The following is a 16,114-nucleotide window of genomic DNA, read 5'->3' as shown; positions in this document are numbered from 1 at the left end:
CACGGTCTGCATGAGCCATCAGTGCACGAGTGGTGACTAGGGAAGGTTAGACGATCGCCGATTTTCGGATCAAAAGCTTTTATTCCGGTTTTAAAGACAAAGTCCGGGAATGTGCGACGTGGCTGAGAGTCCCTGGGGGGATGTGCGATATAGTACGGTTTTAACATTAAGGGGCTCCCCTTGGCTTAGAAGGTGTTAAGAATGAATCCAAAAAAAAATACATCACTCGGCCTCATGGTGGCGCTATAACGGCCCACTTTGCGTTTTTGCCCCGTAACTCTTGAACCGTAGATCGGAAAATTAAAATTCTTTTTTCCCTGGATTCCTTGGGTCAAGACGCCCATTTGCGCCAGGATAGATTTTCCGCCATCTTGAATTTTCTCCAAAACACACTTTTTGCACCTTTTCCTACATATTTTCTTCAAATGTCACAAAAATCGGTACACATGATCCTGGGTGACCAGAGAGGTGCTACACACACACACACACACACACACACACACACACACACACACACACACACACACACACACACACACACACACACACACACACACACAGCTCCACTTCGAACAGAGGTTCGATTTTTCCAGTAGTTGCTACCGTACTGTACTTAACTTTTTTGTAAATGCAAGTGGCCAAATTTGTTTTTGTCAGGGGGGTAACTGGCATCTCCCTTATCGAGAGGGTGAGAAAGACAGTCATCCTTGAGAGCTGCCGATCCTTTGTGTAGAAAGGAGCCAGTTGATGTGGTTCAGACATCTAGTAAGCCCAGCTAGGAAGAGGCCATGGGGTAGAGACAGAGGACCAGGTGGGGGGTGATATCTCCACACTGGCCTGGGAATGCCTCGGAACCCCCCCAGTCAGAGCTAGCTATAATGTGACCAGGGATAGGGAAGTCTGGGATTCTCTTCTAGAACTGCTCCATGCGTGACCCGACTATGAATGAGTGATATTGTTATTGTAAAAATGGATGGATGAATGAAAGAAATTGGCTACCCTAATCACATCCTTAAAAGTGCATTATTTATTTTATAACATGGTTGAAAGATTAGCATAAGGATTCCAAAATGTTATCCAAAGGTGTTATGTTTCTAAATAAAACCTAGCATAGCTGTGCCTGTTATACAACAGAGTGTGTTCCGGTACCTAGTTTTGACTTGACCTAAATTACATAGTGCCACTGAAATTGATAGGTTACCAATATCAGTGTAACAATCACCAGTAGTTTGTCCAGGCTGACAGGCCAGGAAGGGAAAGATGTTTTCTCTGTGTGCGTGCGTGCGTGCGTGCGTGCGTGCGTGCGTGCGTGCGTGCGTGCGTGCGCAGGTAATCTCGGACACCTCAGGACCGATTGGTATGAAACTTTGAATGAACTCATGAAAATTTGAGGGGCTTCTAAGCGACTCAGAGCCAGAAGCAATTTCACGTACACCCATAGGAAGCGCCACAAAGCCTACAAATGTCACTGTTGAAGGAAGAGGATTTCCCCACACAGCAAATTAGGCACAAAGAGTCTTGTGAGACATGTGACAATTAGTGTCACTGGGCTTTGATATGCCATATTGTTTGCCTGTAATTGCCTTTAAAATGTAGAGGGCAGGGCCTATCTCTGTGATTTGATTCTCAAATTGGAATCAAATGTTAGGGCCTCTGTAGGCGGGTGAGTATAATCATCCACCTGTGACAAGTTATGTCAGTCATAGACCCACAGTGCTGATTATTTTCTATTCTAAGGGGAAGTTAATTGATCTAAACTTTAAGTCTCAGCTGACAGAGCTCAACAGTGGCCTCCCACGTTTTGAAAGGTTTTGGCACAGGAAAATAATTTCCCATAAATTAGAGAGTATAGACATTTCAGGTTTTAGCATGGAATCAAGCCAACCAGTGATATGATGAATCATCACCATGAAATATATGATTCTGTGCATAAAAAGAATGTGAAAAGCCCAAAAATTGCAAAGGTACAAGATCTTCCCATAAGCCATTGTGCATAGCTTTCTGATGCTTCTAATCATACGATAATTTACAGTGGCTTGTTTATTCTTACCTTTAACCGTTGTCATCATTGTAATGTTTATATTGAATAGTGTTGTAAAATATTGTAGTTGACATTCTGATTTACAACAACGATTGTGTCTCTGGGCTATGGGATCTAGGGTAGCTGAAACTCATGTGGCAACGCAAGCTCATTTGTGGATAGTGAAGTATTTCTCTATGACATTGCGAATGAAACACTTTTTTCTTAAAACTAGATTGACTGCACAAAGACGTGTGGCTTCTACAGGACCATATAGTATTGATTTAATTACAACCACTCATGCTCATGGTAATTGACCAAATTCACGTTACGCAACTTCCTGGTACTGACGTCACGGTTGAAGGGGAAAACCCTACTAAAAGCCTATAGAGTTAACACAGAAATCGCAAATTTAATGCAATTACCGAATAGTACAGTTGTATAAAATACGGCTAGCATGATCAAGAACACAAGATAGTAAAAGGCACAAAGCGTTATAATTTACTTTACCGTTTGAAATAATGATTTGTTGGCTTTAAGTCCAGCAATTTCTGTATTAATTTACCCTTCAAAGCTGACGTCAGCACCAGGAAGTTGCTGAGAAATTTGCTGAGTGCGCGTGCGTGGGCGGGCCGTGAATAGGGTCTATTCTACATTGAATTGTCAAGACATAGCTGATAATAAAATTCTCTATGCCAAAAAATGTATTGGAATTTTACTTCCGGCACCACACTGTTGAGATCCTATTTAAATCCAGTTTACGGCATGTTCCTCAGCCTATCCTGCATCCCCTGGGACGCCCACATGCAAATGCCATTTCAGAGATTTATGACCAATCTGTTGTTTCTTTGGAGGATGTGGTGAAGGCACTTGATGAAAGGTGATGGGCTCAGCAAACAAAACATTCTGCCGGCACCGGGTCGTGTTTGCTCAACGACGGATAGACTCCTCCACAGCGCTTAAAATATCACCGCTGACGTACCACGGTACACAAACAAACCAATGTTTGCTGTGCGCACGGCCAAAAAAACAAAACGCCAACCTCCCTGAATTCTTTTTTTATTCCTTTTATTTTTTGTTATTTGGGGTTTGTGAAGACATGCACACAAACAGTGGAGGATTCAGAAGCTTTGGTCATGGGGGCTGGCGGGTGTTCTGGCTGGGGGACTGTGAACTGCAGTTACACTGAACCCAGTAGATTTGGATGCAGCGAGGGCTGTATCTCTGTGTCCTCGCACAACCTCTCCCCACACAGTTCTTCGGCACCGTCGACTCATAATCCACGCAGATTGAACTGGGCCAGCGACGGTCAGCAGAAGAACATTACATGGAAGGCTGGGCGGATTGCGGTGCAACTATAAACCCACAGCATTTTCTTTATGCTGGCCCGTACAACCACATGACTGCTGCCAGGCCTCTCCGAAACGAGTCCAGCTCAGTATGCTGCGGTCAGGGGTGTCGCACCAAATTCTGGGCCCTGGGTACAAGGATTCACTGCGGGGCCCCCATGAATGTTCTTCATGGGGGAGGCGTAACTCATTTAGACTGGGAATGCATTATTTTGTGTTTTAACTATTGAAAAATAGCAGATATACAAGCTCACAGAGAGCTAGTAAATCTGCTATTTTTGAAAAATCGTGAAAGTTCCAATTCAAAAAGTCTTTGAATTATTTAAAATCCTTCTAAGGTTTTTTGAAAAGCCTACCGTATGTTTCTATGTCAGTGGTGCGCAAATCTTTTCATGTGAAGGACCCCAAAAATGATATGGCCACAGACCCCCAGAAGCAACATTTGAGTTACAAATGTTCGCTTAAAAAATACATATATTCAAAGATTTGCACACAAGTTTTCAAAAATAGCAGATCTACAAGCTCGCAGCGGGGCACTCGGTACCGCGCCGTGAGCTTGTGGATCTGCTATTTTTCAATAGCTAAAGTATAAAATAATTAAGGCCCCTCCACCTTGGGCCCTTGTAACTCAGTCCCACTTCCACCCCCCCGCCCCCCTTGTGACACCCCTGGCTGCGGTTCGCTAGCCAACGGTGGCTTCCCTCTCATTGAGCGAACTCCGTTAAAAGAAAACATATTTGGAGATAATGATACAGGATTCATGTAATCGGAATGGGTTTTCAGCTTTGAGCATTTGGGCATGTCCTCCAGCAGCGCTTAGGGTTACTCACTGTTTTGCTGCCCTGCCTAGCCATGATACTAGAATATTCTTTATTGATTTTGTGCAAATGTGGAGAAAGTGCACCGGGTTTGTTTTTGGTAAATGGACGAGACTACATCCACCCATATTTATGCAATGAAAACACGACATGAGTCACACGTTGTGTGTGTGTGTTTGTGTAGTGCTGTCAAGGCCAAGGCTCAAAACGGGCTGATAAGCCAACGCCAGGGTACACACATCAGTTCAGACCTGTTCATGGTAGCTCCCTCTTAGCGACTTACAGTAAATGGGGTGTAAGTGTCTGGAAAGAGGGGGGCTGACCAAGATTGTCTAGGCCAGTGTTTCTCAAACTTTGACATTTCAAGGTCTCCCCTTAACTCTGACCGTGTACAAATGGAACCAATGGGCCCGTTAGGGTTCATTTGGTTCCATTTGTACACTGTCAGAGTTACAGACTTGTATGGGTCAATTTAGACCCCCATAAAGGAACCCACAGAGTTCCTGGAATCCACTTTGATTCTTCCAGATTCAGCCCTTCCCTGAAGTGTATTGAAACACCGTTACCTGTTAGAGATTACAAGAGTAATCAGACAATTGAATTATATCCGTATTTTTTTTTCTTCTCCCCCCCCTGCAAACTCAATTTTATCAAACAGAGATGTTTTTCCTCCTTTGGCCTGCCTGGCTCGGAAAATATTTTCCCATTCATTGATGAAAAGATATACAGCATTCAGAGATGAAATTACTTTCCAAATGGCCTCTGACTCACCATCTCTATTCCCAGTGCTCCATCAGGCTCCCCCTCGCTCCCTCCCACTGCCTCCATTGCCTTCCCCACCTTCAGCTGTCCTTGTGAATGTTCTGTCTATTGTAACTGTATACAGCACTTAGCACTTCAGACAGCAGACAAAACCAGCTCAAGGGCAACTGCCTGCTCTAGCGATGCTCATAAATAGACTATTTGTCCGGGCTTACCAATAACCTTACCCACCGAGCGCGTGTGGGAGCTTGTGGACACTGTGTGGCTTGCACAAAAATAGACCGTAATTCACTTGCTACCATGTGAGGGTGGACTCCAGCCTACAGCTAGCGAGAAAGACTAAATGTGCTTTTAGGAGAAGCAGGATGACTCGATCTGTTATGAACTTCGGTCTTGCAAGACATGTGGTCTTGCAAGACATTCAAACCCTATTCTCACGTGGTCATACCCACCATTTTACAATCATCAATTCCACTGATGGAACGTCACAATCACAAGTTAACATGTCCAGGTTTTACCAGAGAGAACCGTTACTTGGGCTGTTACAGTAGTCCATGGTTGATCAGTGCTTTGTTTAAGAAGGGCTGTGATTGGTACATTCATGTTTGTCACACATTTCCTTTGTGTCGGCATGGTTCTTAACAACTTTTCAATAGTTGCACGGTTGTACCCCAGATGTTATCTATCTATCTAATCATCTGGCTACCTTGAGACCATTCAAACCCTGACCTGAGTCTGTGCATTTTGTTAAAAGCGTCTTATCACACTGACTGCACCGCCAAAACAGGTGGTGTCACCTCCGCACATTTCCCAGAATGCATTGCAATCCCTTGGCTGCGTGGGACTCGGCCGTCAGCACATTCCTGGAGAGCTGGATCCCCCAGAAGCAACAATTCCTCCTTCCCTCTCATCCCACCCTTCCTTCCTGCCGCCTGCATGTCCTCTGCTGTACGCTTCCGCAGATTGCATCACTCGCCTCCTCTGCTCGGACCCTTTAATCACATGTTTCACACACACACACACACACACACACACACACACACACACACACACACACACACACACACACACACACACATACTGTACACAAGTGCACACACATGCTTACACCAATATACACACCTACTGTAAGTGCACAAATATGCAACCCAACTACTATACACGTTCATATGCACACGCACACATACAGTCATATAGCCTATTGTATACACGGCACGCACGCACGCACACGCACACGCACGCACGCACGCACGCACGCACGCATGCACACACACACACACACACACACACACACACACACACACACACACACACGTGCATAAACATGCACACTAACATGCACACACACACATCCTCCCCCATTGTGGGCACGCAGCTCCCAATCCAGTGCTCATACTGGGTTTGTGGCTTCAGTTGGAATTTTATGGTTGGTTTGAGCACAGGATTCTGGAGGCCTTCCAGGCACCCTCTAAAGACTGCACTCCTCTCTTTTCCTCTCTCTCTCTCTCTCTCTCTCTACAATTTACAATTTTAGGCATTTAGCAGACACTCTTATCTTATCCAGAGTGACTTACAAAATGCAAGATGGAGATGGGAGTAAGTGGCATGAACCTTTATATATCAGGGGTCTTTCAGCGTTTTCAGGCCAAGGACCCCTTAGCTTAGAGCAAGATGAAGCAGGGACCGCCCCCCACCTGCTACATATTGTATAAAATTGTGTTGCAGATTATAGATTTCTTAGACAGCTTAGACTTGTTCGACAGCACTGTCATCATGCTGAAGTAATGTGTATTTTCAGATATTTAACCACTTGAACCGTCAAATACTGACCGATTGCAAAATTCGTGGCCGATACCGATCCACCGGTTTTATGAAGGTCTGACCTGCCAAAACCGATTTTTCCGATACCGATTTCTTTAGCTAAGAACTAGAAAATAGGGTTGCTCCAATACCCTTTTTTTCAGGCCAAGTAGGCCTACAATACATACTTCAATTTGAGTACCAATAAGCTAGAAGAACACTAATGCCAAATCAATCACAATAGTACAATATCCAAAATCACAGACAATATCCAGTCTAATATGACCGTCTGGACTAGGCAGGAGGAAAAGAGGTGACGCATGCTTTTTTCCCCTTCTTTTTGGAGACGACATTGACACAGGATTATGGAATATATCCTTACATTGCAAAGGTAATCATCACCACCTGTATTCTGTAGGCTGCCACTAACTATAAATGGCCCTTTAAGTAGACTGGCTGCTACTTGCTAATGTTTACTTTAGTCACAGGACCAGAGCATCATGCTGTGCAGTGCCATAGACACAATTGGCGGTCACCGCTTCGGCCGGTTTGATATCATACCTGCCGATTTTTCATATTGGCCGATTCCAATGTCCATCCCTAGTCTGCTCATCTTTTCCCGCTACAAACCTCTTTGCCAAAAATAGCCAATCTACAAACTTACAACGCCTCGCAGTGCGAGGCGCATTTGGCTAATCTTCCACTCAGAATAGGGATGCGAGGGTTCAAGCGGTTAATGTAAAAAAAACATGATCCTATCACAAAGATATGGCGGCCCCCTTGTAGTAACTCTGAGGACCCCCTAGGGGTCCCGGACCCCCTGTTGAAGACCCTTGCTCTATATCTAACATATAATTTTCCGAATGTCTGTCTGTCTGTCTGAGTGTCTGTCTGTCTGAAACCGCGTTTCTCCTCAGTGGCTGGAGCAATTGATCTGAAATCGCATCACCATCAGCATATGAACACACCTGACATAACTGTGAAGCCCGTTTGTCACTTTCACAAATCGTATGCTGTATAATTGCATTTTTATGGTGTATCTATATCTATTTAGCCTACAGTACCTTTTGTGACCACACATGTTAACTCATTTAGTGCCACCCCTTTCACCACTAGAGGGCGCCCAGTGGCCATAGAAAATCCCATAGAGATATGCTGGTATATGCAGAAGCCCTGCAGCCATGACTTGCCTGAACACTTTCCTTTGTGCATGTACAGGAAGAGGATGAAGTTAGCTTGAAGTTAGCTATTGGCTACCAAGCATTTTAGAAGCCTTATTTTCGTCAACTTAGCCATGATTAAACCTTGCACACCTCATGCATGGGAAAAAAACAGAGAAGAATGAGCTCTAAAAAATCCAATGCAATCCTGGATTGCATTGGAGTGGATTTGTGCAGTTTGTTCAAAGCTTTCAAACAAAAAAATCCGATTGGAAATCCGTTCAGGCATTCTTGAGATAATCGCCATTATGTTTTACATGTTATGTAAACAAACATGGCTGCCCTGTATGTTAGATGGGGTTGTATGGGGGTGGAACATGCAAAATCGCGATTGAAATCATGTTCACTAGATTTGATGGGGTCCAAAAAAAAAAATTCAAAAAAAATTTTTTCAATTTTTTTTTTTTTTTTTTTTTTTAATATCCCGAACTAGTTCGGGATAGGCACTCTGGGATGCGATAATATATCCCGAACTAATTCGGGATAGGCACTCAATGAGTTAAGGGAGGGGCGCTGTTGTTCAGGCCATGCACAATCACACACAAACCCACACACACACACACACACGGGGGGGGGGGGGGGGAGTGTGTGTGTGTGCAGGCGGGCAGGCGGGCGGGCGGGCGGGGGGGGGGGGGGGGGGGTGGTTCTGGCCCTGTTACAGATGTTGTCCAAAATCATGCAGATCGGTACACAGTATCTCTGTAGCCGTTAAATGGAACGGGTATTTCTTACATTGATGCTCCTACATATTAGCATGCAAGCACCAGTTAAAGTTACTTTCCATCCCTCATATACTGTGTGCACAGTGCACATCCCATAATCCACACACTGCACATCATTTCGGAGCTCATATCTTTGAACGGGTAAGGACTAGTATATATAGTTCTACGTCTGCTGCTGCATCTCCCGCTCTTGTCTCTCTCTCCCTCTGCCTGTCTTGTTTTACCCGCTGTTTGTTACTCTCATCTTCTCTAGTTGTTTGTTTGCTTGCTTTCTTTCTTAGTGTGGTTGCTATAGGCAAAGGCAACACACTATTGTATTCGGTCTGAGAACCTTTTGCCAGCAAAGTGAACCTGGGTTTGGTAAACCTTGTGAGTAATGTTATCCAGGTTGTAAGGCTGCACGACAACAAGGTGAAGCTTTTGGTCATGCTTCACACACGTGTTGTCACAGTTGTCATGCTTCACATGACATAACAATATGTAATATAAATGGTATAGTATAAAGACGGAATTCAGTTCTCAGTGGATTCCTCTCGACCAGGCACGTGCACACATAGGGCTTGAGCCCCTGCCCTTTTACTTGTCTGTAAAAAAAAGTGCCCTCTGCTGACCATGCATGCAGTTTTCACTATGGTGAAATAAATGCAAATGCCCCCTTTCCATGCCATACCTGAAGGCATGCATTCAAGAGGATTGCCTTGTCCAAACTCTCCTGAACTTGAATGCAGCATCTTATGTTGAAAGAATTGACCTCTCTGTGTAGAAATACATGCCGTAAATCACATCTTCAGTATTCACTTGATTATACTTAGTTTAGTGTGGTATCAAGTACCGCGAAAATAGGCGACCTCCAAGCTCTTGGAGGTCTGCTATTTTCAATAGTTTCACTAAAAGGCCCTTTTAGAAATGTCAGCCCCTGCCTCTTTAACGTTCTCTGCACGTCCCTGCTAACGACTCTCGTCAGTGCAACCACTTGCAATTTCCCACAATTGCACCTTTCTAGTTGTTTTCTTGCTCTTTTCTCTCTCTCTCTCTCTCTCTCTCTCTCTCTCTCTCTCTCTCTCTCTCTCTCTCACTCACTCACTCACTCACTCACTCACTCACTCACTCACTCACTCACTCACTCACTCACTCACTCACTCACACACACACACACACACACACACACACACACACACACACACACACACACACACACACACACACACACTTAAACTATATTACGCTAGAGCCTTCCCGCACAGGAAACACATGCTGGGCTTGGCGAGGCAGGCCGTCTGGCCCAACTACTACTACCACACACACACACAACACACACACACACACACACACACACACACACACACACACACACACACACACAGAGTCCCTCCTACCCACAGACAGGGTTCAGCGGGTCGTCTGTACACGCATAGTGGTCTCCTGGAGCGAGAAAAAGAGAACCCTCCTCCTCTGTAGCGTACTCGACTGTGTAGCGCGTGGCCCCCGGGCACCTTAGAGAACACCTTATCCCTCTCAAATCCAACGCACTCAGTAACAATATATACCCGGCCCGACACTGATCCGGATGTGGGAAACTTCTTCCCACAGATCCACAGGCAGTGTTGGGGTTTATTTCTTTCATGGCGAGGGGGACCGTCAGTACTAAATGGCAGCCCTATAGACAAGTTAACCATTTTCAACCTGGTATCCCTGTTTTGGGCATGCAATTAATACGTGCCAATTTTCAAAGATTTTCTTTTTTTCCTTTTTTTTAAATGGCAAAAATAGCTGATCTACTGTGAGCTCGTAGATTGATTTCCTTTTAGCAATTATCGAGATTATTTACGCTCTGTTTGACACCACCAACGTACGATGAAGTATAAAATAGACCTTAAGTGCTTAACCCTGGCTCCTCTGGGTTCACCCGCTGCCGGAGTTGTGTAACATGGCAGGACTCCAGCACTTGCGTAACAGTGTGGGGGTATATGGGGGGGAGGAGGAGGTGCTCGGCTGACTGCATGCCAGCTCCTCTCTCGGTCATCCTTACGGTTACACACATCTCCATTCAGAAACATTGCCATTCAGAAGATTGACTTCCATTATTCTAAATGGCGGTGTCACCTAAACCTAACCTAAACCCTAACCTCAGTGGGGGTATTTCTGAATGGGGATGTTTCTAAGTGGGGGTGTTTCTGAATGGAGTTCTGCCCCCGATCCTTACAAGCTCTGTCCAGGGGTGTCACAAGGGGGGGAAAGTTGGACTGAGTTACTAGGGCCCAAGGTGGAGGGGCCTTAATTATTTTATACTTTAGCCATTGAAAAATAGCAGATCTACAAGCTCACAGTGCGGCACTGCTATTTTTTAAAAGTTGTGAAAATGTGGTCAAATCTTTGAATATATGTATTTTTTTAAGCGAACATTTGTAACTCAAATTTTGCTTCCGGTGGGTCCCTGGAACTAAATATTTTGAGATGGAGGTTTGTTGCCAAATACATATCATTTTGGGGGTCCTTCACATGAAAAAGTTTGAGCACCACTGACATAGAAACATAGGTTTTTCAAAAAACCTAAGGATTAGAAAATATTCACAACTTTGCACAAATCTTCACGATTTTTCAAAAATATCAGATCTACAAGCTCGCAGCGTGGCACCGGAGCTTGTATATCTGCTATTTTTCAATAGTTAAAGCACAAAATAACGCGTAATCATGCGTTCCCAGTCTAAATGGGTTAAACCCTCCCCCCCATGTAGAACATTCATGGGGGGCCCGCAGTGAATCCTTGTACCCAGGGCCCAGAATTTGGTGCAACACCCCTGCCTCCGTCCCCCCCAAGTTAATGGAGGAAAAGACGGACCAATTACAGGTCCAGTCTGGAAATGCCTTGAGTGTATCAGTTATGGGTTTGTGCGTAAAATGTTCAAAGGTCACCCTTTTTTCACGTCGTTGGCATTTAACTGGTGCCATTATCCACTGCTACGTTCATTCATTGATTACCAGTTACTGAGTGAAGTTGAATGGAGTAAGCTGACATTTCTAGATAGGCAACATTATTAAGCAAACAGTTATGTGCGGTTATAGCAAGGCCAAGACCTTCTGGACAATGTTAATGGAGAGAGATACTGTCATACTAGAGCAGTGGTTCTCAAACTTGGGGTCGGGACCCCAAGTGGGGTCCCCAAATTGGAACCGAGTCACATTAAATGTACCTACAATTCCAAGTGCTTGTCAGGTCGGGGGTCCCCAGTTTATATATGTTTATGTTGGGGGTCACGGCCTAAAAAGGTTTGAGAACCCCTGTACTAGAGCAATTATATATATATATAATATACATTGCTTAAAGGTGCTGGATGGAGAAGATAGAAAGGATTTGACCCAAACATTGTGGTTCCCAAACATTTAGCTCAAGACCCAAAAGAGGAATTAGACCTTTTCCCAGGACCCAAATCCACAAACCCAGATCTACAAGCTCGCAATGCGTCGCTTATAGTGCAGTGTTGTGAGCTTGAAGATTGGCTATTTTCACTCCTCCTTGAACATTTGTTTTCTAGTTTATGGAATTTCTTTGTTTCTTCTTTTAACTATTCATGATTAGAAAAGTCATTTTGCTTTTTTTGGGAATGTTTTTTGAAAATCTTTTGAAATAATAATAATTAAAAACTAAATATAGGAAACAAAAAAATTAAAGGGACCCATAAAAATGTGTCCGCGACCCTCCAGTGTTTGTGAATAGAGGGTATGGACTCTGGAGAGGGGAAGAAGGTGATTTTGGTGGGGAGAGGAGGAGGAGGAGGAGACAGCTGATCCTCTAGGACAGTGATTCTCAACTTTTTCAGATCGCAACCCCCAAAATAATCATATTTGAACTGGGGACCCCCCTACCTTGACGAGCACTTGGAGTTGTAAAAGTTGATTTTGTATATCACGGTACTATTGTGAAAATAGCCTGGGCTATTTATGAAATGTTTGACCTAATGTAAATGGTGTTTTTTTAATATAGTGGCTTTTATCCAAAGCACATTACACACACACACACACACACACACACACACACACACACACACACACACACACACACACACACACACACACACACACACACACACACAACACACAGACACACACACACACACACACACACACACACACACACACACACACACACACACACACACACACACACACACACACACACACACAGATGGCAGAAGAAACCATGCAAGGCACCAATCTGTTAAGGGGTTCAGTTTCTTGCTCAAGGAAACCTTGAAACACACAGGAGGAGCCCGGGATCGAACCGAGAAACCTTACGATTCCGAAGCGGCCGCTCTACCTCCTGAGCCACCGCCTCCCAAATGTAACAACGTGGTGTCAGTCAACACATATTCTCAGTCACGGCGCGATCTGACAGATTCAAGTGTGTTCTACTCCAGTGTTGATTTTGTCGACTAAAACTATGACGAAAAAATGTTCGTCGACTACCTTTTATCACTGACGAAAACTAAATAGAAACTAAATAGAAAACTAAGCTATGATGACTAAAACTATGACTAAATATATTGACAATTTCGCCAACAAATAAAAACTAGACTATAATTTCACAGTAGGGACTAGTGGAGAAGAGATCCAGTAGAACTAAAAGACAAGTAATATTATGTTTGGTTGCACTCCGGTGTTGCACTATGAGAATAGCAGATCTGCAAGCTCACAACGCGTCGCGCTGCGACACGTTGTGAGCTTGTACTGTAGATCTGCTATTCTCAGAGTGCAACCAAGTGTGTAAAATCAGCCATTACGACACCATCAAGGCCCGCCTGGAGGGGGGGGGGGGTCCCCAGATGAATGTGCAACATTGTTCTCTCACTCAATAGTAAACAAACCAACTTAAAGTTTAAGTGTATAGACTCTGTGTAGAGGGTATATGCACATTTCTAAAGTGACAATTTAAGGACTTTTTAATACCTCTAAAATGACAAATTCAACATTGGCCAAATTGTCAAATATTAATGACAGAAATTGTGAAAATAGCCGATCTACATGTTCACAACTCCAACGCGAGGTGTTGTGAACATGTAGATCGGCTTCACCTATATACTTAGCGACTCACTCCACGGAGGTTAAGGTTAGGGTGAGGGTTAGAGTCGGGTGTCGAAAAGATGACATGTAGTAACAGCGACACGCTCCCAAATAATACACATGACATATTACAACCACACAGTAAAAATATTTTCACCATACAACAGTGTCAGGTTTAAAAAATGTAATTGAGTCAGACGGTTACCAGTACAACATAACACTCCTGCTTTTGCCAGTCCTTGTATCCAGAGGTCAGTAAGTCGTATAGCGTCGTAGAGATTGTTTTGACTGGGAGAGCTACATTGTTATTACTGATCGGGTCTGCAGCAAAAGAGAAGAAAGACTCCGGCGATTAAACAAACCACAAATTGTCCTGTGGAAAATGCCACACCGCGCCGCTCCATTGCAGATTATTGACACAGCGGCTCAAGGCAGATTGTTTTTCAAATACTCCACCAGTTGTCAAATATATACACTGCAGAAAGGTCTTTGGTGTTGCTTTCCCTGGATCTGTTTTCTTCTGTACTTACATTTTATCTGTTTTCCTTGGGTAGTCTCCCAGGAGCGAAAGACAGCAAAAGGATGGAGATTTAAGCATGTGAACTGTGCTCCTCCAGGTATTATGTCCTGGCTCTGAAAACATAAGATTAATGTTGTTTATTAACCTATCCCCAAAATGATGTTGTTATAGTTATGTGTGTGTTTGAAACTAGTTTGTCTTGTGTGCTGCTGTAATTCAAAACCTTTGGTGAATGATTTCCGAGAGTTCTATAAAAATATAGCCCTGGTCGAAGCCATTATTTCGTAACTGTCGGGCAGAAACCTCGTATCTTCCAAGTTTCACATTTGTTTGTTTTTTTGTAAAGTAAAGCCCTGCTTCATCACACAAGAATGCCTTGTGATGGTCGTGGCATTGCTGGCTATTTTCACTCTTTTAAGTATTTTTTTTCAAATGACAAATACGAAACGGTTTGGGACATGCAAGGTTTCCACGCGACAACAACGATTTGCTGCACAGCTTCAGGTCGTCCAGCTGAGGTAGTCCGGTAGGGGTGTGGGCGATATGGTTGATAAATATCGTTGAGACGATACAATGTCTCCACGATATGCCTTTTCAGAGATATCGTATATATCGTGATACTAATGAGGGAGCCTTGTTGAATTTGTTAATACAGAGATTCATTGCATAATTAATTTAAACTGCATTTTGGTCTAAATGAGTAGTTCTCAAACTTTAAAATGTCAAGGTCTCCCTTAACTCTCACAGTATACAAATGAAACCAAATGGACCCTTGTGTATCGTGAAATGGTATCTTTCCATATCGCCCACCCTCAGCTGGAGTGTACACGAACCTGAACGCTGAGCTCGCTGTGAATTCCTCCTGACTCTGTGGATCACTGCAAAGCCCTGATTATCCAGGGGAACCTTGATTTGTTTTTCAGAGGTCTGACCGTTTTCTCTCCCTGTCTTTTTTTGGTCCTATGAACCCGTGTCCCCATCCCCCCCCACCCCCCCCCTTGTGTACTTCAGAAATGTCCAAAAATGGGAGCAGAGAGGGTGGTGTGGGGGTCACACCGGCTGATCCTCCAGTGAGAACTGTGATTGACACATTTTCTGTGGAAACGAGACACGTGGTGGTGTGTGTGTGTGTGTTCGAGCGAGAAGGTATGTATGAGGACAAAGAGAGAGAAGAGTGTTTCGCCACACAGACACACACGTGTACTGGGCCTTCTTGTTAGCAGACAGTGTGTCTGTCTGCTGAGCGAATAGTCACGGGACTTAAGCTGCACCTCAAGTAATTTCATTCCATTTCGTCGGCCCGGGCCGGAATCTGCAGTGGCACAGTCAGGCATCCTGCCGGGCCCGCTGTCTAGTTTATGAAATAAAGAGCATATTATATTCCGCGTAGAGCCTCTCTCCGTAGACACAATTGTGTCACATTTTCCATAACGGGTTCCCGTTTGATCCGGAGCCTTTAGAATAGGCCCCCTCGCTGAGGCAACTGTCACTGTTTTATCCACATTACGGAGATAACAGGCCCATCTTCTCTGATCGGCGGTGTCGATGAGTGGGTTAGATGAGTGGTGAGGAGACTGTCAGGCAAGAGAAGAGTGATTCATTGTGTTCCCCTGTAATTGAATAATCCGTTATTCATCGTGGGCATGATGGTGAGATCATGGTCCCCTCATTAGACCTGGGCTGCTTGGTGCTGGTCAGGGTGGATTACAGTATGGGCCCAAGCATGCAGAGACTTTTAAGAGGGCAGGGGACTCGGGCGCCAACGAAAGGGCATTCCTGCACGCCATTTAGGTTTGGTTCGTATTCGCAACATATGGAGGCTGGCTACGCAGCGGCTCGAACTGT

The 16,114-nt window shown here is 44.4% G+C and overlaps 1 protein-coding gene across 1 annotated transcript in view; it reads right to left on the bottom strand.

Moving 5' to 3' along the window:
- gzf1 (GDNF-inducible zinc finger protein 1) overlaps positions 1 to 14,345 on the bottom strand; it is a 29,524-nt gene extending 15,179 nt beyond the window's left edge. Inside the window, exon 1 of the mRNA XM_080745145.1 lies at positions 14,280 to 14,345. The gene's annotated coding sequence lies outside the window, so the exon portion shown is untranslated. The remainder of the gene's footprint in view (positions 1 to 14,279) is intronic.
- Positions 14,346 to 16,114: the final 1,769 nt, after the last annotated feature.

This window comes from Nannobrachium achirus (assembly GCF_963921795.1).
Source record: "Nannobrachium achirus genome assembly, chromosome: 16".
Classification (NCBI taxonomy): Eukaryota; Metazoa; Chordata; class Actinopteri; order Myctophiformes; family Myctophidae; genus Nannobrachium; species Nannobrachium achirus.
The sequence above is the reverse complement of the archived record's forward strand: the minus strand, read 5'-3'. Positions and strand labels throughout refer to the sequence as shown.